At 34.2% G+C, this 22,950-nt stretch overlaps 5 pseudogenes; 1 reads left to right on the top strand and 4 right to left on the bottom strand.

Annotated features, from left to right (window-relative positions):
- The first annotated feature begins 3,682 nt into the window (after nucleotides 1-3,682).
- Nucleotides 3,683-4,423, top strand: LOC107019545 (annotated as a pseudogene).
- A 2,556-nt stretch (nucleotides 4,424-6,979) lies between these two features.
- LOC107020216 lies at nucleotides 6,980-8,163 on the bottom strand (annotated as a pseudogene).
- Nucleotides 8,164-10,662: 2,499 nt separating this feature from the next.
- On the bottom strand, nucleotides 10,663-11,702 carry LOC114077183 (annotated as a pseudogene).
- Nucleotides 11,703-12,614: 912 nt separating this feature from the next.
- LOC107020219 lies at nucleotides 12,615-13,825 on the bottom strand (annotated as a pseudogene).
- Nucleotides 13,826-15,965: 2,140 nt separating this feature from the next.
- On the bottom strand, nucleotides 15,966-17,217 carry LOC107019546 (annotated as a pseudogene).
- Nucleotides 17,218-22,950: the final 5,733 nt, after the last annotated feature.

The raw sequence follows: 22,950 nt of genomic DNA on the forward strand, positions 1-22,950 counted from the left end.
TTATATCCAAGAGAGCTATTAAATCTAAGTTTTGAGAACTAATCTCAAACCACAGAATCAGTATGTTTTAGAAATATAAGATCCAGTATATTTTTGGGAGTAGTATTGAGAACCTATGTGGGGATGTGAGTTCATATTAAATCAAGTCTCCATGTAGCCATCATGGGTAAAAGAGGGTCATACTTTTTAGATGAACCCTTTTATAGTATATTGTGGATCCATTAGGCAGTTCAGGTCCTATGCTCTGGCAAGGTTAGGATGGCCGGGCAGGGTGGGCCGAGTAATGGGGTATCATCACTATAGCTCTTAAGTGATGGTTGTCACTTAGAGAAGCTCCCACAGAAGTATGCATTTTCATATACATCAGTTATTTGTATTTTTACATATATCTCAGATATTATTTGTATATTTTTATACATTCAGAGTATACAGTATGTTTCAGTCAGTTTTCTTTATGTTGCATTTATTTTTGAACTGCATATATTGAATAAGTGTTAGGAAATACTGAGTTGAACAGAGTCATGGTAATTATTTTTTATTACTCCTTTTCAAGATTAAGTGTTATTTATCATTCCAACTCGCATACTCGTACATTCAATGTACTGATGTTAGTTGGACTGCATCGTCTTATGATGTAGACACATGTAACGTGGAGCACCATCCAGCGCACCGTTGATCCAGTTGAGCATTCCAGAGTTGATTGGTGAGCCTCCTTGCATTCTAGAGGACATATTTTATTGCTTTCTAATTAGTTCAATAGAATGTTGTAGGGTTTGTCTCAAAATTCATCTCATTCAGTTTAGAGGCTTCATAGAGAGTTAGTAGTTCAGTAGTCTTTACATTTCATTCTCAAGTTAAAGACTTGTGTTGCCATTGGCCAAGCTGAATGTTTGAACTCTTAAAAAATTTCAGATAATATTACTAATTAGTTCAGTTAAGTTCTTTTTCCTTATAAGAGTGATTGTTGTCTTCCGCTGGGTTAAATAAGTCAGGCTAACGGTTAGATCGAGGCCAGAAATGGTCACTAAGTGCATGTCTTGGATAGGGTGTAGGCTCGGTGCGTGACACATATGTGTCAAGAAATGTGGTATTTGATGACGTATCATCGTTGTGGTCTCAAGAAGACACATTACAAGATTCGATAGAATTGGAGCAAAAGCTACAACATAAGTTTGAAGAAGAAGGACAAGGAAGTAAAACAGAATTACAACAAGAGGTATGTGACAAACTCAAATCACATACAGAGAGATATGTTCAAGTAGAGAAAAGCAGAGCCCGTGGAAAACTGGAATTCAAGAAACTCCATAAGAGTTGCAAGAAGCAATACAAGAAACTCCTAAACTACGAAGATCCACACTAGTAAAACGCCAATATAGTAAGTGCATAAATGCGGCACGGGCTGAGGCTGACAAGCTCAAGGAACCTCGACCTTTGAAGAAGCTTCGAAGAGTAGTAAATGGAGAAAGGCAATGGAAGAGGAGATTTCAGCCTTAAAGTCAAACCAAGCATGGGAGTTAGTGGCTAAACCTACGAATGTTAAGCCCATATCATGTAAGTGGGTATATAAGGTGAAAACACATCCTGATCATTACAAAACACGATTAGTAGCTTGGGGATTCTCACATGAGTATGGTTTTGACTATGACAAAACATTTAGTCCCGTGGCAAAAAATTACTACTGGCCATGTGTTACTAGCTCTAGCAAGTAGTAAGTCTTGGACACTGGCAAATGGATGTGAATAATGCTTTTCTTCATGGATAATTAGATGATTAAATATACATGGATCAGACACAAGCTTTGTGAATAGATTCAATCCTCATTATGTTTGCAAATTGAAGAAAGCTTTGTATGGTTTAAAGCAAGCTCGCCGGGCATGGTATAGAAAATTTCCGAGTTCCTAATCAAAAGTGGCACCAACAGATTCAAGCTTATTCATAAAAGCTCGTGAAGGAAGGTTAGCTATAATATTATTCTACATGGATGATTTAATCATCACGGGACATGACTTTGATGAGATCTATCAAAGTAAAAGATATTTGATGGTATGATTTCAAATGAAGGAGTTGGGCGAACTAAAACACTTCGTTGGTCTTTAGATTGAGAAAAAAAGGATGGATTATTCCTTGGAGAACAAAAGTATGCGAGAGATCTACTCCAAAAATATGGAATGATGGGTGTGAAGACATCTTCTACCTGATGGAGCCTAACTTAAAACTATGTTCTCATGAAGACAAAGACTTGGAGGAAGAAACACTGTATGTACAACTTGTTAGTAGTCTCATCTACTTAACATAGACCAGACCAGATATTGCATTCGCAGTTGGCGTAGTTAGTGATTTATGCAAAAACCAAAAACGCTTCATTTAGAAGAATCAAGAAGATACTAAAGTATGTGAAAGGAACTCTTTGCAATGGAATATTCTATATGAAAGGATCTCCCTGCAAGATAATCGGATAATGTGATGCGGATTATGATGGTTACCATGATACTTGAAGATCAACCACCGGATATGTTTTTAGTGCAGGATCAACCACATTATCATGGTGCAGCAAAAGACAACAACCTGTTTCACTTTCAACTACGGAAGTAGAATATCGAGGAGGAACGATGGAAGCACAAGAGAGCACATGGATAAAGAAACTCATGAAAGACTTGCATCACCCAACAAATGATATTGTACCACTATATTATGACAACTTGTCACCTATTCGTTTGGCTGAAAATCCTGTATTTCATGTCCGGACGAAGCATGTAGAAATATAACACCATTTTCTTCAAGAAAAAGATCTTGAAGGTGAAATTGAAATGAAGCAAATCAAGACAGAGGAGCAAGCAGCAGATTTATTCACAAAGATCCTAGGCAACATGAAGTTTATAAGATTTCGAGAAGCGCTTGGAATGATTGAAAGAGAAAATAAATTGGTGCTGAGGGAGAGTGTTAAGAAATTATCACCAACTTAACTAATATCCAAGACATTTAAAAGAAGATTCTATAATATTCAAGAGTTTTACAGAAATAAAGGAAGAGCTCTAGAATGAGTATTCTGGAAAGAAAAGTATAGAGATGTTCTAGAGAAGGTAGTTTTAGAAATAGGAAGTTAGAAGAACATTCTAGAATATAGGAGCAAAACCCATATCTAGATTCTTCAATCACCACCTATAAATAGAGGTGGTCCATTTGAGTTGTAAGTAACTAAGAAAGAAAGCAACCAAGAAATAAAGAAAGAAACCAAGCAAGAAACAAAGTAACAAACCAAGTAAGAATGTAAGAGAGCAAACAAGAGTGAGTGCTCAAGTAAAGAATATCGTTGGAGCAAGCAACAAGTGTGATAAAGATTGTAAGACCGAAGCGGGTTATTTCTTTGATATAATAAAATTCAATTTGAGAGAAATTGATAGAGTTCCGGTAGTTTCCACAACCAATAATTATTCAACAAGAAGTTGATATTCTAAGTATATATGGATTTGGATTAAGTATGGCTTTAATTGTTTTTGGCGTTTGTAAATTTAGATAGAATATGATATTTGAAGTATAAAGGGATTCGGAAGTATCCCCTGAAATTCTTATTTATTTATATCAACTCACATTAAACATTCATACAGTTTTAAAGGATTTCAAAGTGCTGCTTGAAGTTCTTTTCCTCTGATCTCATCTAATTGTTCATTCTTTCTTTTGAAACATGTGTTCGTCATAGATAAGTGGCACATTATTATGTGTGTTTCTCTTGTTGTGTTGCATAGGTATTGCTACTTCCACTGCAACTGAACCCAAAAAAGAATCTTTTGGTACTTCTTCAATTCGATTGTGGCCCCGATGGTGGTGTCATCATCACCCAATACCATCACCACCAACTCCATCTCCATCTCTGATTGATAATGCTGCTTCACCAAAACATATGGCTCCATCATTAGTTGATGATGTGGTTTCACCACCACACACAACTCTGCTCCAACCACTTCTTGCCCAAGGTGGATGATTGTGCATTAGATTTGATCGCTTCCATTTTCAAGCGTAAAATTTCATTATCCACTCAATGCTGCCAAATACTTTCAACTATTTCAGATGATTGCTTTTACAAAGAGTACACACACTCAAAGAGGGAACCATTTTTCCTTGGAAAAGCAAGAAACTATTGTAGTCATGCGGTTGATAATGCAGTTCCATCTCAATCTCCGGTTGATAATGCAGTTCCAGCTCCACTCCAGTTGATAATGCGGCTTCACCAACTCATGTGGCTCCATAATCAGTTGATAATATGGCTCCCTCTTGGCGGCCGTCCTCGGCTCCAACCACTTCTTGCATCAAGGTGGACAGTTGTGCATTCAATTAGATCACTTCCGTTTTTAAGCGTAAAATTTCATTATCCACACAATGCTTCCAACTACATTCTACAATTTCAGATGAGTGTTTTTTTAGATAATACATACACTCAAAGAGGGTACCAATTTTCCTAGGCAAAGTGAGGAAATATTGCAGTCATCATCAAGCAAGAGAATAGGATAATGCAACTTTTTTCTTTTGTTTGGTCAGTTTAAATAGAATTCTGCCACTAAATAGGTGTTAAAAGGCGTGGTAGTTAATTACATTCCAATTAAATTTTCTTTATTAGTTCAACCATTTCTTAATCTCTATTTTATTGTTTAATTTAATTACTACTGTCCCATGCATATTTATTTGTCGACTCCTAACAAATCACTTACTATATCACTCCTATATTATTGATAATGTTAGCTAGATACAATAGTGAGAATTCTGAAATTAAGAGATATAGAGTATTCTCAATACAGTCCAAAGAACACTAGACAAAAAGCAGCGAGACATGGACAATGAGGATGGTTGTATCTTTATGTTCGACAAAAAATAGGTCTTATTGATGATTCCAATGATATTACAATAAGTTATTCATCAGAGAAATTGATGTACATAGTTCTGTAATCAATTAAGCTATTTTAACCGGTCACATTACCGGAAATTTTCTAATAAATAGATTTCCCGACTATGGCAAGTTTTGTGGCAAGATTAAACAATGTAATAATTAGATCAACTATAGTAGAAGTTGTTGTAGATCAATAATTACATCTGAATCATTTTCATAATTGCTAAGTTTTACTATAACGACAAATAATAATCGTTCACCATGAAAAGCACGGGAACCATCCAAAAGGTTTCCTATAACATTCTCGGTGTACAAGGCGGAATCAGTATACAACTACAATTCTGATACTAAATGCAGCAGACAAAGAAAAGATCATGAAAAGGCTTCATCATTTTGATCCATGCACTCACCAGCAAGTACGGAATCGGATTCCATTTCCTGAAATTCAGTACTCCAAAACAAGTTAAGGATGCATCTCTCAAAATTTGTCAAAAAAACTGTATAGTATGTTCGGATGTAATCTGCCACTATCAGCCAATGAACCATGTCCCTTGACACAACAATAATAAGTAGTAAACAACAAAGCATTTTATGTGAAACCCTCTTGCTCAAGGGCGGTCAAAACCACGATAGGTACTCACAGGATTTCAACCCAAACTCAATTTATCTCAAAAGGAGCAACAATTCAGATTATCGACTCTTCTAAACCTATGAATTTAACTCTAAATCCCTCCCTCCTCTAAGCAACAACTATGTTGCCCGAAATAACTCTAATTGATTCAAACTTCTTTTTAAACTGAGCAACAACTTTGTTGCCCACTAACCTAACTAACTCTAGTTGACTTAGACTTCATCCACTAGCCATAGCTGACTCTAGCAATGACACAAGATTTGTTAGGTTTTATTTGTCCTAAATTTCTTACCATAAATAGGTTTTCCTTTAAGGAAAAGGTTTTGAATTGACTAATCCTTTTCTTGTAGGAAAAGGTTTAGGACTCTATAAATAGAGGAATGTTCCTTCTAACTTAATCAGCATTCACAATGTAGTCTTAAGGGTTTTGAGAGTTTTGGTTAGGGGGAGAAATTCTGGGTCACAAGTTTGATACGTTATCACTTGTGTGAACCTCCCATGTATTCCGAGTGATTTGGTTGAGGTTGTTTCTCTCTGTATTTTGTACTCTCATATTTATAGTGGATTGCTCATCTCCTTTGTGGACGTAGGTCGATTGACCGAACCACGTTAAATCTTTGTGTCTTTTGGTATATTTCTCGTTGTCTTCTTACTCATGGTCTTTCGAGGTTTGCATTGCTAGCTTCCGTGTTTACACCTGCTTATTTCCGATCCTAACAAGATTAACACTGAAATGAAACACTTATGTAATTCCTTTATAGTTTAGGAATAGATCTAGAAAGATAAGCGCTGAAGTATAAACCCTAAGACAATTAACGATGCTAACAACTCTATTAGATCCTTGGTGTTCTTGAGGAAAAATACCTATGGAAAGGATGGTTTTTTGCTGTGTTCTTGAACTTTTAAGGAATGCAAAAACTGAGGTCGTACGAGAGACGCACACAGACGATAAAAGTGATAGAGGTAGCCATGTACTTTTTCCAGTTGTCCCTTTCTCGCATAGAAACATCATTCCATTATGGGATTAGGTCCCCTTATTAGATCCCGTTGTTTGTCAAATCATCAAAACTAAAAATTACATTGTACTACAAACGTAGTCACCTAGCTAGTATAAGCAATATCAGAAATATAGATGCGAGCGGATCATCATTTCTCAATGTAAAAGGATGCTAGTAATGAAAATGTAAGCAACACTATATTGAAACTCTAACTCAACATTGTTCGTACCAAATTAGACCAACTGTCTATAAAAAATGCTTTGAAACATGTATATTTTTAAATATTTATTGCTTTAAAAATACAAAAAATGTCATAATTGACAATAGAGGACAAAGTGCAATGCACGTGTCGAGAAACTAGTAAAGTAAAAAAGAGAAATGCTTACAGGAACTACGAGCTATACAAGCAAATATATTCAATGTTGTGTCTCATTTTCAAGGGAAAAACATGTTCAATGCCTCGTCCTATATTTAAAAGAAGTGCAAAAAGTGAATTCAAGCTAAACTAAGAAGAATTCTTACCAGTAATCGGAAGGGATTAACAATGCTTTCTGCGAAGATTTGTACCGGATCACATCCCACGAGATCAACAGTGTGCTCTATTTCTTGTTGAACCACAAATATCAGTATAACTCCGGGAAGGGAAAGTAAAATGTCACCTGTGGTTGAGTGGAGAAGATGTGTAGAGAATGGATAAGTGGTTGGAGAACCCATATGTATCCCAATATTTTGAGGATATTCAATACTGAACTGTTTCGTCCAAGCTACATGTAAGCCGCTATTCTTCAAAATCAAGACATCTGAAGAAGTAGCAACTAAACTAGCTGTGTAAATCAGAGAAAGGTCACTTCGAACAGCTCCCAATTTGAAATTCGAATTGGCTTCTCTACAAATGGAAAGTTCCAAGATACCCCATGTCTCGGCTGCAACATCAAAAGAAATGATCTTGCGCACATTGATATCACAAAAACTCGTAGATGCAGTCCAAAAAAGCTTCCCATTAACAAATTTAGCCTGAAGATTTATTAGAAAGACAGCCTTAAGCTGATCATGAAGTGTTTTCCAAGAATCCGTCCTCATACTATAAATGTTGACCACATAACTCAGGTCGGATTCAATATCAATAAACAGAGCTTTGTAATCATCACATAATTCATAATATCCAAAACCATATTTCATATAGCAATCGAAACTCCACGGCAAATTAAGTAGTTTCTCCGACTTGCTAATGGTGGTGTTCCATATATATATCTCCCCTTTGTAATTGTACATATAAATTAGCCTACTGACAGTACCCACAACGGAAAATATTAAAGCGGTAGAATTCATTTGAAAAGTTGAAGGGAGGAGAGAAGTCTAGTTGAAATATCCATTGATGCCTTGAAACACAAAACAATTAATTTGAAATGTGTATTCACGAAATCAGGGCTATATATGATTTAATGTCGTGATTTAGAAAAGGACATACATTTGAAGAGAGAGTTAGGGGGTAGCCTTAAGAGCATGTCTGTTATAATCTCATTTGGAATTTCTGAATCAGTTTTTGTACAAGTCGCCATAGGAGTGAATATAAAATCATACCATGAGAAGAATTTGAGAAGAAAGATGTGAATCGCCTGATGAATCCAATCCTGAAATGAAACAAACAAAAACATCGTCACCGAATGATTTTCTGTCAAGTGAAGAAGAACAAAGCAGAAAGTAAGGCAGTAGAAGCAGCAGAGCAGGCAGTGAAGTAGCACAATTTGCTAATATTTTGACCTACGCCTACCCAAAAATAAGATTCATATTTTTCTCATTATCCCTTACAAAACTTCTCTAAGCAATTTTTTCGCACCTATAAATTAGTAATAAACAACCTTTAGATCCCCGCTTCGTCAGCCTTCATGTATACTTGTTGACTGAATGGATTGATAAAGACGGATCCAAAATTTGATGTTTGTAAATTTTTATCCATGTTAAAAAAAGGATGTAAAATAAATAATTTCACATTATAATTCCAAATGACCATTTGATAATTTATCTAAACTTAAAAATCTAAAGGAAAAATGTATCAGTACCCTCAAACCTATTTACGAAATTTAAAAGACATTTATACCATACTAAAGTATTATTACTCCTGAGACTTATTTTATAAATAATTTTCTATCCCTATTCGGCCTATGTGGCACTAGCTTGAAAAAAATGTCAACACGCGTTGGGCCCACAAGATAGTGTCACACAGGTTGAAAAGGGGTAGAAAATTATTTATAAAAAGTTCAGGGGGTAATAGGACCTTAGTATAGTATAAGTGTGTTTCTGGTATTTCGGGCATAGGTTGAATGGGTACTTGGGCATTGTTCAAATCTAAATGATCCATTGTTTTGTGTAAACCTTTTTAGTGCAATTAGATATTTGAATTCTGTTAATTGTGTATTGAATAAAACATGTTTAATTGAATAAAATTGGTTAAAACATGTATTTGCGGGAATCAAATATGTGTCTTAGACATGATAAGTAATTCGTTGTTCCATACATTTTTTTTTGTGCATACTAGTAATTTTTTTTGCGCGAACTCATGAAGCTTGACAATAACTATTTTTTTTTCTCAACAAGACCCCAAACAACTTTTAAGAGTACTTTTCAATTGGGGTTTTGGATCAAATGCACTTTTCTTCTTGCTTCTTGGATCAAATGCAAGACACTAGGATGATGCAACTTTTCTCTTCCTTTTGGTTTTGGTCATTTAGCTTATTTTATAGGTAATTAGGTATTAGTTAAAGACTTTGTTGGCTCAAACTGAAAATCGAATTCCTAAATCGTCTAATTTGATGCACTACTTTCTGAATAGTTTATACTTTCTCATTTGGGTAAAAGCACAAGTATCCCCTAAACCTATATCCGAAATTTCACAGACACACTTGTACTATACTAAGGTCCTATTACCCTCTAAACATATTTGTAAATAATTTTCTATCCCTTTTCGGCCTACGTGGCACTATCTTAAAAAAAAAGTCAACCAGCGTTGGACCCACAAAATAGTGCCACGTAGGACAAAAAGGGGTAGAAAATTATTAATAAAAAAAGTTTAGGAGTAATAGGATCTTAGTATAGTATAAGTGTATCTCTGAGATTTTGGGCATAGGTTGAGGGGATACTTGTGTATTATCCCTTCTGATTTTGATATACATACATTATCAGACTTGTTCCTATCAACTTGTCTCTAGCATGTGTATAGAACAAAATATACTACAGCAAAGCTAATACTACTGTAAGAAAGATAGAAAGCTAGATGCTTTAAACTACCGCCAAGCCTATCATGTCGACATGGCTTGAGTACCTAAATTCTCGTGGTAATCTCGTAGTTGGCAGAGCAGGGGGAGTCATCAGAAACCAAAGGGACATTCAAAAATAACAAACTTTTTGGTAGAAATCATGGCATTAGTTCATGGTGCAAGCAACACAATTTGTGATCAAAGTGGTAGGGATAAGTTGTATGAATCCTCGGTCTATTTTGCTTCATTTGGAGCTGTTTCGTTACTCAACAATATTGGGTTCTCATCAGATTCTAGAGACATTCAAATATCTCATTATACAACATAAAACTTGTACCAAACAAAGTTTTTAACAATTCTGGTATTATGATATTATCCCGATTCTGGTACTGAACACAATAGAGAAGGCAAAAAAGATCATTGTTCAACTTGGCAAGAAAGAATAATAAGTAATGTATCATGATAAACATCAAAACAACAAATATTTCATGGCTTCATCGCTTCAATCCATGCAGTCAGAAAGTACAGATCGATGAGTGTTCAACATAAGCTTCCACTTCCTTAAATTCAATACCACAAAACAAGTTATAGTTGCATCTAACAAAATTTGAACACATGACTAGTAATAAAGGGAAGCATAAATGCGTGAAGTCCTTAACAACTGACATCTAACTTACCACAATTTCCATATATAAACATCAGTTCTGTTCTTTTTCTGTCCTCTTTTGCTTTTTGGTTCAAGAAATAGTGCTTAAGAAACTACAAGCAAATATGATGTATGGATATATATTCATTGTTTCACCACCTTATCAGGATATAATATTCAATGTCTTGGCCTACATTTGACAAAATAAGAAAGTGCAAAAAGAGCATATCTGCTAAACTAAGCATAATTCTCAGCTAAATGATTTTGAATATGACGTCCGTGGTCGATATTGTCAGGGGATTATCATTGCTTTCTACATAGATTTCTATAGCATTGCATTGTCCATCATCAACAGATTCCTCCACATAAACTCTGTGCTTTAGTCGTCTGGTTGTGCCATCAATCTCATGATCAATGGGGGAAGCAAAAGTAAAAAGTCTCCGTTATTTGACTCATGAAATCGTACAGAGAATGCATGAAGGAGTGTAGAATCCACAAATTGCGACCGGTTTGGATGATATTTGATGGTGAACAATTTCGTTCAAAATCCAAAATTCTTGAAAATCCAGACATCCGATGAAGTATTCGTAAAATTACTTGTATTAATCAACGAAAGATCATTTCTCACGACTCCGAGCTGATAGTTACAATTGTCTTGTCTAAAAACGGAAGCTCCAAAGTTCCCCATGTCTCGTCTGCTATAACAAAATAAATGATTTTTCAATACCAAGACGATTAAATGAAATCCAGTTAATCTTCCCATTGATATATTTACCCAAAGTATTTTTGAGAAAGTTGCCCTGAAGCTGGTCATGTATTATTGTCCAAGAATCAGTCTGTAAACTATAAATGTAGACCACAATATTCGGATTGGACACATAGCCCATACTATCATAGTAACTAGGACAAGAATAATTGATGAACAGAACTTTATAATCGTCATGAGACTCGTCATATCCAAAACCAAGTTTTGTATTGGAAGAAGAACGCAATGGCGAATCACGTATTCTCTTTGACATTCTAATAGCTGGGTTCCATATATACGTCTCCAATTTCTGATTGCAGAGACAGAGGAGTCCATCAACAGAACTGACAAAGAAAGCTGATAAATTGGGAGGATCCATGTGAGCTCCTCATCAATTACTTGTCGTTTTTGGGCGCAACGCTGGTTGACTATTTTTTGTAAGGTTAGTGTTACGTAGGCCGAAAAGGGGTAGAAAATTACTTATGAAATAAGTTTAGGGGGTAATTGTACCTTATTATAGTATAAGTGTGTTCCTGGAATTTCGGGCATAGGTTTTGGGGGTACTTTTGCATTTTTTCCTTTTCTAGGAGATAATTTGCACAATTTGCAAAGCTAAATATATGATTTCACAAAGTATAATAGTGAAAATATGGGAGATCAAGAGTCAAATCTTTTCTTTTCTAAGCCAGCAAATAATAACATAATGATTTTTTGAATGGAAAACAATAAAGTGACAAAGTCATGTGAATTGGCATTTGGCTCGTTCGCGTTCATAGAAACACGGTTAATGGATAGAAGAACTGAGTTTCATCAGCAGCCATTCCCTTGAGAAGCTTACCTCGAAGTAGAAGACTTACCTATTTATATTCCACATTTATGTTACACTAAAAACTTGTCATGTGCAATTGTATGTCATAAAAACAGTCTTTCTATCTGCATGAGGTAGAAATAAGTCTGAGTACACTCTATCCTCATGATCTACCTCATTATGAAACTGTGTTGGGTTTGTTTTTAGTGTTGGCTCAATGTGAAGATGGATTATATGGAGGTAATTCACTCTTAATTGTAGCTAAAAGTAGTAGCTAGACAACCGACTGGTATGTCAATATGAGCAAATTAAGCAACCTCAAATTAACGAATATTAACTTTCTTGTCAAATTACACTAGGTAACTTATAGTGATTTTACTTATAGTATTTTGGGAGGAATGATATCTCATCTATTTGAAGGTTCTTTATTTGTTAGTGAAAAAAATAGAACGGATGAAAAAAAAATCATCTCGTTGATAAATTGCTCTGGATCAAAGGTAAAAGGTGTCATACAACACATTTACATATTACAAAATCTAAATCTATTTCAAATAAAAACATCATAATTCAACAAATGTTTTTGAAACAAATATTGGACGAATCTAGAAATGCTAACAAGATAATATGATGTGTGGATTCATATATATATTAAACTAAGCAGAACTTTTACAATGTTAGGAAATTAACAATGTTTTCTCCATAGATTTTTACAATATTGCATTCCTTAACAATAGCAGTGTGCTTGAATTTTGTAGTTCAACCATCAAAAATCATGATTTTTCCAGGAATCAAGAGTAAAATGTCATTGTTATCTAACTGATGATGGTATATAGAAAATGTAAAAACGGGTTAATCAAACCCATGTAATACAACATCTTGAGGATATTCGATGATGAAGTGTTTCATCCATGAAACATTAACTCTGGATCTTTCAAAATCCAGACATCAGAGGTAGTACCTGACTTACAAGTACAGAGCACAGAAATTTCACTATCCACAACTCCTGTTTTGATATTAAAAACATCTTCTCCACAAACGCGAAGCTCCAAGATTCCACATGTATCGTCTGCTACATCAATATAAATGATGTTGCAAACATTGTAATCATGAATCCCTACATAGATGTAGTTCAATAAATCTTCCCATTGATAAATTTACCTAAACAATTTAATACAATGATTCCCTGAAGCTGGTGATGGAGCATTTTCCAAGAATCAGTTCTCGAACTGTAAATATTGACAAAAACCCTCAGGTTCGAGAACACACCATAGTTAGAATTACCACAATGATCAATAAATAGGTCTTTATAATCGGTACTTGAGCCACCGTATCCAAAACCATATTTGGTATAGCGAAAGGTACCACACTACGACTTAAGCAATTTCATAGACTTTCTAATGGTGGGGTTCTATATATATGTATCCCTTTTGTGATTGTAAACACAAATCAGCCCATTGACAGAACCCACAAATAAAGGTGGTGAACATGGAGGATCCATGCGATATAGCTCTTGAGTGAGTTGTTGTTTGTTAAACAGAGGAGGAAGTGAACAAAACCTCATATTTTCTAAGTATCCTGGAAATAGAACAGTATGATATTTGTTTATTTTGAGATGGATGCTCACAAAATCAGGGCTAGATATGAGTTGATGCCATGATTTTTAACACACACATGCATTTCAAGAGAGACTTTGTGGCAGCCTTAAGAGAATGTATGTAATAATTTCATTTGGGAGTGTCGAATCATTACTTGTAGCAAAAATGAAAAGATGATTTGTAGTGACAATGAAACGATACCATGAGAGAAGGAATTTGAATAGAAGAGTCCGATAAATCTAATTTCGAAAAGCAAGAAACAAAAACATGCGGGCAAGCAGAGAGTGAGGGGTGAAGGAGCAGTAGTAATTTTGTTTTTCGAACGGCCCTTAGACGTATATAGAGACTGCTAAACCTAACTAAAAGATGATGGAATACTAAATACATTTAGAATATTTTTTAATGTGATTTGTTATGTTATATATATATATATATATATATATATATATATATAGAGAGAGAGAGAGAGAGAGAGAGAGTAATTCTAAGTGTGATCTAATATATGTTATATATTTTTTGAATAATTTTAAATGTGATCTAATATGTGTTATATATATTTAGAATAATTTTTAATGTGATCTATCTAGTATCTATTATATAACTTAAAAGTTTGAATTATCATTCTGACATTATTTTATCCCCAAACTAAATTAAATATTAATATAATTAATTTTATTTAAAATCATGCATCTTGAAACAATCAATCAAATTCTTTGGGATATTAAATTTTCTATCTCATCGTTTTTCTACTTATATAATTTTTAATAAACAAAGAGTAAACATACCCTTTTACTTAATGCATTCTACCTAATAAAATGTTAGCTTAAATTCAACAAATTTTATAAGAAAATAGACTAATATGTCTATTAGTTTTGTGTAGTAAATGTTTGAGGAAGTTATTCATGTACAAAATGTGCATAACGAAGAGTCAAAAAATACTAACTTTTAGTTTTAGTTTATAATAATTAGGGATGATGAAGTGTCTATCAAACATACTCACTAACAACATTATATCAATTCTCTTCTTTCTTCAAAATTTGCGATTATATAGATTTCAGTAGATTAATATGCACCATTTGTAAAAAGATTGATTATCAATTTGTAATTGTAAGGATCCTTACAAATTCTTATATTTATGTTCTTTATAATTTTATTCATATATATTTATTTTCTTTTTGTTGAGAAATATGTGAATTGGAATGGTTACAAGCTGGATGTTTATCAAATACTAAATTGTAAGTGAATTTTGATTTTTCATATCTCCATCTTTTTGAATTTTCAAAAATAACTTTGTTATGGGTTATTATATATACTTTTGTATTCTTTATTTCTTTTATCCTTAGGATATAAATAAACTAGTCCCGATTTATATTTCTTAATTATTATTTTGAGGATAAGAGCTAAATGTTGAATCTCTCGAAACATTTTGATAGTCTCCATTGTTTCTGATTGAAGTAGCTATCTTAAACAGCCACTAAAATAAATAACGGTCGCCGCTAAACATAGGCATTTTTTGCAACAAAAACAACCATTAAAACAAATAACAGTCATTGCTAAAGGAAAGATTAGTGGCAACTAAAACCAATAACAGTTGTTGCTAAGGAACAATTTTAGTGGCAACTTAAATTGCCTTAAATACAATAAGAGTGGCAGCTAAAGGTAAATTTTTGTGGCAACTTAAACAGCCACTGAAACCAATAACAGTCGCCGCTAATGGAAAGTTTTAGTAGCAACTAAAACCGCTAATCAAATAAAAGTTGCCACTAAAGGCAAGTATTCATGGCAACTGAGGAAATGTTTTAGTGGCAACTTACACTAAAACAAATAACAGTCGCCGCTAAAGGTAAGTAGTGGTATCTAAAACTGCCACTAAATCAAATAAAGTTGTCGCTAAAGATTAGTTTTAGTAGCACTTTAATAAACACAACCACCAAAAGTAATAAGGGTCGCCGCTATAGATATGTTTTTTTGTGGCAATTAAAACCTCCACTAAGTCAAATATAAGCGGTCATCAAAACTTCGTTTTTACTCACAATACAAACATTCACTAAACCTTAAAGTGATTTTAATTTTAGTATTTTGTGTGGAATGATATCTCGTTTATTTGAAGGTTCTTTTATTATTAATGGAAAAAATAGAACGAAAGAAAAAAATCATCTCGTCTATAAATTGCTTTGGATCAAGGTATAGAAACAATAGCTTGTCTTGAATACATGTGCACTTCATTTTTCCTTTTTTGTTTTGTCTTTTTAGCATAGTTGGTGCATATTTTATTTCGTTATTTAGCATATAAGTAATTTAGTGTTCAATGATAGAAGGATGTTATATTCACACTCACAAGAAATTGGTAAAAGGTGTAATAGAGCACATTTACATATTACAAAATCCAAATCTATTTCCAATAAAAACTTAATAATTCAAACAAATGCTTTGGAATGCAAATATTTTAAACAAAGAAGAAATCTTACAGGATATTATTAGGGGATTAACTAGGATTTCTCCACAGATTTTTGCAGTATTGCATTCCTTAACAATCCGTTCTTGAAATTTGTAGTTGAACCATCAAATATCATGATTTTTTCGGGAATCAAAAGTAAAATGTCACCCTTATCTGACAGATTGAGGTATATAGAAAATGTGAATATGGGTGAATCAACCCATACAATATAGCATATTGAGGATATTCTATGGTGAACTGTTTCATCCATGATACATTACCTTTGCGATCTTTTAAAATCCAGACGTCAGAGGTAGTACCTGGAATACAAGTATAGATCACAAAAAGATCACTATCCACAACTCCCATTTTTATATTTAAAATTTCTTCGCCACAAATGGAAAGCTCCAAGATTCCCTGTGTGTTGTCTGCTACATCAAAAGAAATGATGTTGCGCACATTGAAATCATGAACACCCATAGTTGCAGCCCAATAAATCATACCATTGATAAATTTACGAAAAATAATTTAAAATACAATGATTCCCAGAAGTTGGTCATCAAGTGTTTTCCAAGAATCAGTTCTTGCACTGTAAATATTGAAAACAACCCTCAGGTTGGACAACTCACCATTGCATGAATTACCATAGTGATCAATAGATAGGGCTTCATAATCGTTACATGAGTCATCGTATCCAAAACCATATTTGGTATAGCAAGAGGTACCCCACGACGACTCAAGAAATTTCTTAGATTTCCTAATGATGGGGTTCCATATATATGTATCCCCTCTGCGATTGAAAAGACAAATCAATCCATTGACAGAATACACAAAGAAAGGTGGTGAACAGGGAGGATCTATGTGATATAGCTCTTCACTGAGTTGTTTTTTAAAAAGAGGAGGGAGTGAACAAAACCTCATATCTTCGAAGTAGCGTGGAAATTGAACCGTATGTTTTTTGTTTAATTTAAGATGGATATTCACAAATCGGGGCTAGATATGAGTTGATGCCATGATTTTGGCACACACATACATTTCAAGAGAGACTTTGTGGGCAACCTTAAGAGAATGTCTGCTATGATTTCATTTTGGTGTATCGAATCATGATTTGTAGTGAAACTGACATGATGATTTGTAGTGAAAATGAAATGATACCACGAGGGAAGGAATTTGAATAGAACAGGTATGATGAATCCAATTCCGAAAAGGAAGAAACGAAAACATGATCGAATGTTAGTGAGGAAGTAGCAGAGTGGTGAAGTAGAATTTGGGTCTAAAATTGTGTTCTCTTGAAATGACTTTATCTCTCTCATATATTGATATTCATTTATGAAAATAAGATAAAGAAGAATTTAAAGATATTCAACATGATCCAATTTTATTAATTGATTCTCTTTAAAAGAGAATTATGTATAAGGTTTGAAATAGTGGGAGTATACTAACTGTTTTTCCATAAAAGATCATAAATAAGAAAGGACAATGTTATTAATTTACTATTTATACATCAATCCAAATTGACATTATACACAAATATGTCATTTAATGGCTCTTACTTATATATTAAAGGTGTCGGAATGTCAAATAAAAGAAGAGACTGTTATACCTAATTAAAAGATGATGGAATATTAAATATATTTAGAATAATTTTAAATGTGATCTAATATATGTTATATATATTTAGAATAATTTTAAATGTAATGTGATCTACTATTTTTTAAATGTGATCTAGTATTATTTAATAACAACAACAACAACAACAACAACAACAACAACAACAATAATAATAATAATAATAATAAATGTGATCAAATATGTATTATATCATATCAGGAACAAAGAAGTTGAAAATTGAAATATTAAAATATCCCTATAAAATTAAGTTAATACAATAATTTCATTAAAAAAATTACTCTACACTAAAATGTCATAAAATATTTCTTTAATTATATTTAGATAGTAATAATATATTATTATATTATACAACACTAGAAAACCCAGAAGTTGTAGTAAATACTATTCATACGATTAATCAATCCGGTAATACTAAGTGAAAGAGGGTCAATTTTTTTTTATCAAACACCACTTCTAGGAAGTCGGAAAACGTCTATAAACGTTAGACTAATTACTCACATTTTTGACTAAGTACATAAATTCTTGAAGGCATCGAACTTTAATAATAAACAAACACTTTACAAGAACTCTTTCCAACATTTATTAATTATAAAATCAATACAAGCGAAAGGCTTCACAAATTTGTCTAGGGCCAGAATCAATCTCCTAACGTAGTTACAAATGACATCTATCCAACACTTATCACTCTAGAATTCAAACTATGTCCCCAACATCTACAATTTCCAATAAATTGAATTTAATTTTGAATTCAATTCTATCCTAATTGAAATAACAATATTTTAACACTTAGAATATTTCAGCTCGCATTCTAACACTTAGAATATTTTAGGCTACTTCTATCACATAGAATATTTCAGCTAGATTCCAAGACTTAGTTTTATTTCAGCAACTCGGGTAAATGTCTTCGCCTTGCCATTGTCAACATCCACAACCTTGCCTTGTCAATCCAACACACTGCCTTGCCTTGCCGACGACTGCTGCCCCACGTAAGTCTTGCACATCCAAGTTGCCTTGCCAACACCCAAACACCTTGAACCTTTGTTGCACTGTTTTACCTCATGCATGCCAAGACGAATACCCAAATCCTAGTCATCTTTGCACGTAGTTAGATTAAGTAGTTTACGGGTCTAATATATCACACGCACCACTTAAACTCGATGTCCTAATAGAGACTATTTTGAGATAGTCATCGATTTGAGCATCGAACTACCTTAAGTCCTTGCTTTCTCCCATACTACATCAGCTGCACTCTTGCCTTTCCAATGCATAAAAAATTATTTCTTTGTATTCTTCTTACTTGTGACCAGAACCTGGTGATCGAGAATCTTCTCAATTTCAGCATCTAACTGTGTAGGTATTGATAGAGGAGCCCTCTTTGACATGTTCGTGTACAGATTATCTACATATGCAAAGTAAGATTTCAAGAAACTCACATGGAAAGTGGGATAAATCTTTAACCTTTCTGGCAACTTCAATCTATAAGCAACTTTGCCCACCCGTTTCACCACTTCAAATGGGCCATCATACTAAGGAATCATACCCCGATGTCTAGTCTTACTTGCAATCTATTTCCAGATTTACGGAGTAAGTTTTATCAACACTTTGTCACCCACATTGAACTCAACTGAGCGACGATGTTGGTCAATATACTTCTTCATGTGCCGCTGAGCCTTGTGAAGGCTGTCTTGAATCTCAGATAACATCTCAATTCTGTCTCTTCAAAACTCTATACGCTGCTGGACACTTCCCCTGATTTTTAGACTTATCAACATCCAATGGGGTCATAGGTTGTTTGCCTTAAACAATTTCATAAGGGCTCATTTATGTTGTAGATGACTTATGCAGACTATAACAAAATTGCATAGTGTCTAACAATGCAACCCAATTCCGTTAACTTTCTGTCACATAGTGCCTCAAGTACTCTTCTAATAAGTGATTAGTTCTTTCTGCTTGTCTGTTTGTTTGTGGATGATTTGCAGTAGAGAATTTTAACTCAATTCCCATCATATTGAACAAAGCTATCCAAAACGTGCCAGTGAACTTTGTATCCCTATCAGTCGCAATGTCACTCGGAACACCAAAATATTTAACCACATATTTATAGAACAAATCAGCAGCATCAGATGAACATAATTCAGGTGTAGCAATGAAAATAGAATATTTCAAAAACATTTGTACCACTACCATTATGGATGCTTTTCCATCTACCTTTGGAAACCCATAAATGAAATCCATGCTTACTGACAACTAAGTCCTTCCTGGAATAGGAAAGGGATGCAATAACCAATCTTCTTTCTTATGTTAAGTCTTGTGTACTTGACAAACATGACAAGTCTTTACGTATGCCTCTATGTCATGTTCCATCTTTGGCCAGAATTAAACACGAGACAGTAAAACGAACATCTTTTCAACACCATAATGTCCAGCCCATCATCAAGTCATTGCGCAGTCCACCCTGATTTGGTACAACGATTCTCTACCCTTTGAAATAGAGTAGATCGTCCTCGACCCAATACCTTTTGTTGTGTCATATTGCACTTGAACAATCCACTTAACATACAATGAATCATTTGCAGCACACAACCTGATTTTATCAAAGAAGTCATTTTCAAGTTCTTAAATTGAATAGACTGCAATAAATACCTTCTTTTGACTAGATGCATCAACAACTTGGTTGTGTTTATGTTCCCACATAAATTCATATTCAGCCAGAAATTTCTAGCACCATGCCTGTTTAGGACTTATCATTTTCTGTGTCTTAAAAAGTGTATTAGCAACATTATCAGTCCACACCACAAATTGAGTTCCCAGCAAATTGACTCTCCAAAGCCGTATGCAATGTACAACAACAACCATTTCCTTTTCATGAGTCGATACCTTTGTTTTACATCATTCAATTTTCGACATTGAAAGACCACAAGATGACCTTCCGGCACTAATACACCTCAAATACCATTATCAGACGCATCAGTGTGAACTTCAAACAGTAACTGAAAGTTAGGCAATTTTAATATTGGTTCAGATGTTATAGCTTCCTTCAAATTTTGAAATGATTCTCCACATTGTTTAGACCACACCCATTTCGGATCTTTCCTTAACAAATCAGTCAAAGCCGCTTACCTATTTTAATTACCCGCAATGAACTTCCTGTAATAGTTACGAACCCAAGAAATGATCTTAAATCCTTAACATAACGAGGTGTCTGCCAATTGACAATGTCCTGCACTTTCTTAGGATCCATTGGAACTTGGTTTTCACTGTCACGACCGTAATCTAGACCCCAGAAGATACCGGTATCTCTGACCTCTCAGAGGTCGCAGACAAGTCTATATACGTCATCCTTACTTTATCTAGGTTAATTTTAGCGGAAAATTTAAATTTTTTGATTCGTAACATGCATGTAAGTCATTCTACATAAATTCATATATGTTCACCATCAACCATCTATCATTAAAATCATCAAATGAAAGAAATAGTTCAATACTGCATTAAGTGTATACTTTTCAAAATGGCACAAATACAATGTCTGAAATAAAATGGGAAAGAAATGCTAGTGGAACATAATCCACCAGCTCAATCCTATAACTAAGCTAGAATATAATGGGCAAGCGTCCTCGAATGTATGAGGGCCAACCAAGTCCAGATGAATGCTCCACGTCCGGATAGCTTCAGCGTCGATCTGTAAACTCTAACGTCCACCTGTGCCTTCACCTAAAAATGTACAGTTGCATGGGATTAGAACACACTTGTACTAAGTAAGGGTATATTCAAGCACACACCAAGGACATGCATAAGTAAGAATATCTCTTTCCTAACAACATGAGTTATGGAAAGTCAAGTCAGTGGACTTGCACAAATTTGGATTAGGAAAGTCGGGGGACTTGCCAAATTTGAATTAGAAAAAACAGGGGACATGGAAAATTTGAATTGGAAAAGTCAGGGGACTTTCCAAATTTGGCTTAGGAAAAACATGACATGAGAGTAAAATGAATTATCATACGTATCATATTATACGTAATACATAATATCATACACATAGCACATAACATATTGCATATAGCACAGAACATATTTCATATCAAATCGTTCATATGCCATGAGACCTTGGAATCATGGACTTGACATTAAGACTTTCCAAAATGAGGGCTCAACATATGGGACCTCAATTAGGGAGCCTTCTTTAGCAAACACAGAGTCTGCTTCATTCATTCATACGTACTTTATTTCATTCCTTCATAAGCTAGTGTAAACACTAGCGATACCTAGGATGTAGTTTAAGACTCTCATCGTGTTTGCTCTTTAAATGATCAAGAATAACCTAGTGTCATTACTTGAGTCTAGATCACCTGTTGATTATCCTATCCTAACACCTTTAGTATCGTTCATATCATTATGTGCATCATTTGAGGCTAACCTCATTCATTCATTCATTTTGGAACTTTAAATTTAACCGACATAGATCATGTAAGCATCGTGAATTCCACCGTCTGCCCCACAAGAAAAAGAGGTTGAATCATAGGCCAAATGACCAAAAACATGCTAGCTTACATAGGGAATTGAACCCTGCTAGATCCCTATATTGGCAGTATAGGTTCACACACTAGGAGATATAAGGAGACCCATACCTGGCATGCCAGACAGTCTCATCTCATGAGAGTAATGTGCACCTCCGTCCTTCCCGAAAGAATGCATCACCGCTCATAGCTAGCCTATCGGTGCTCAGTATAAAGATCTATTACATTCAACTCATACATCATGGAAGCTGACTTCTGGTATGAGGACATCATATCTCAATAGATGATTTCTAATCTCATCATTAGTATTAAGTATTGTTAGAATATATGCGTCCACTTATCAGTCAATGGACCAGTTCCCTTGACACACAAACAAGTATGAACAGAAATTAAATGCAGTTTAACAACACAAAAATTTTACGTGGAAACCTCCTTGCTTAAGGGAGTAAAACCACGACCTGTCTCACAAGATTTTCACAACTGTTTCACTAATCTTTGCAAGCAAAAGTTAAACCAGTTACACAAATGTGAGAAAAAGTTTTTAATCACGTTCAAGCAATAACTCTATTGCTTGATAAGCCTAAGTAAAAATTATTCTACCCACTTAGCTATCCCTTCTAGACAACTTAGAATTTCAACACCACCACACTGATTCCTTTATAGATTTAGGAATAGTTTACAATGTAAGACCAAAAGAATATATTCTCAAACAACTAAACGATATGCTTCTGAGTTTTCAGTTGTTGTTGAATAATTCTTCACGTTGGTTTTCTATAGCCTTTGCAAGTGTTCTTGAGAGTACTTCTTTAAG

Source organism: Solanum pennellii, chromosome 5 (assembly GCF_001406875.1).
Source record: "Solanum pennellii chromosome 5, SPENNV200".
In the NCBI taxonomy this organism is placed as follows: Eukaryota; Viridiplantae; Streptophyta; class Magnoliopsida; order Solanales; family Solanaceae; genus Solanum; species Solanum pennellii.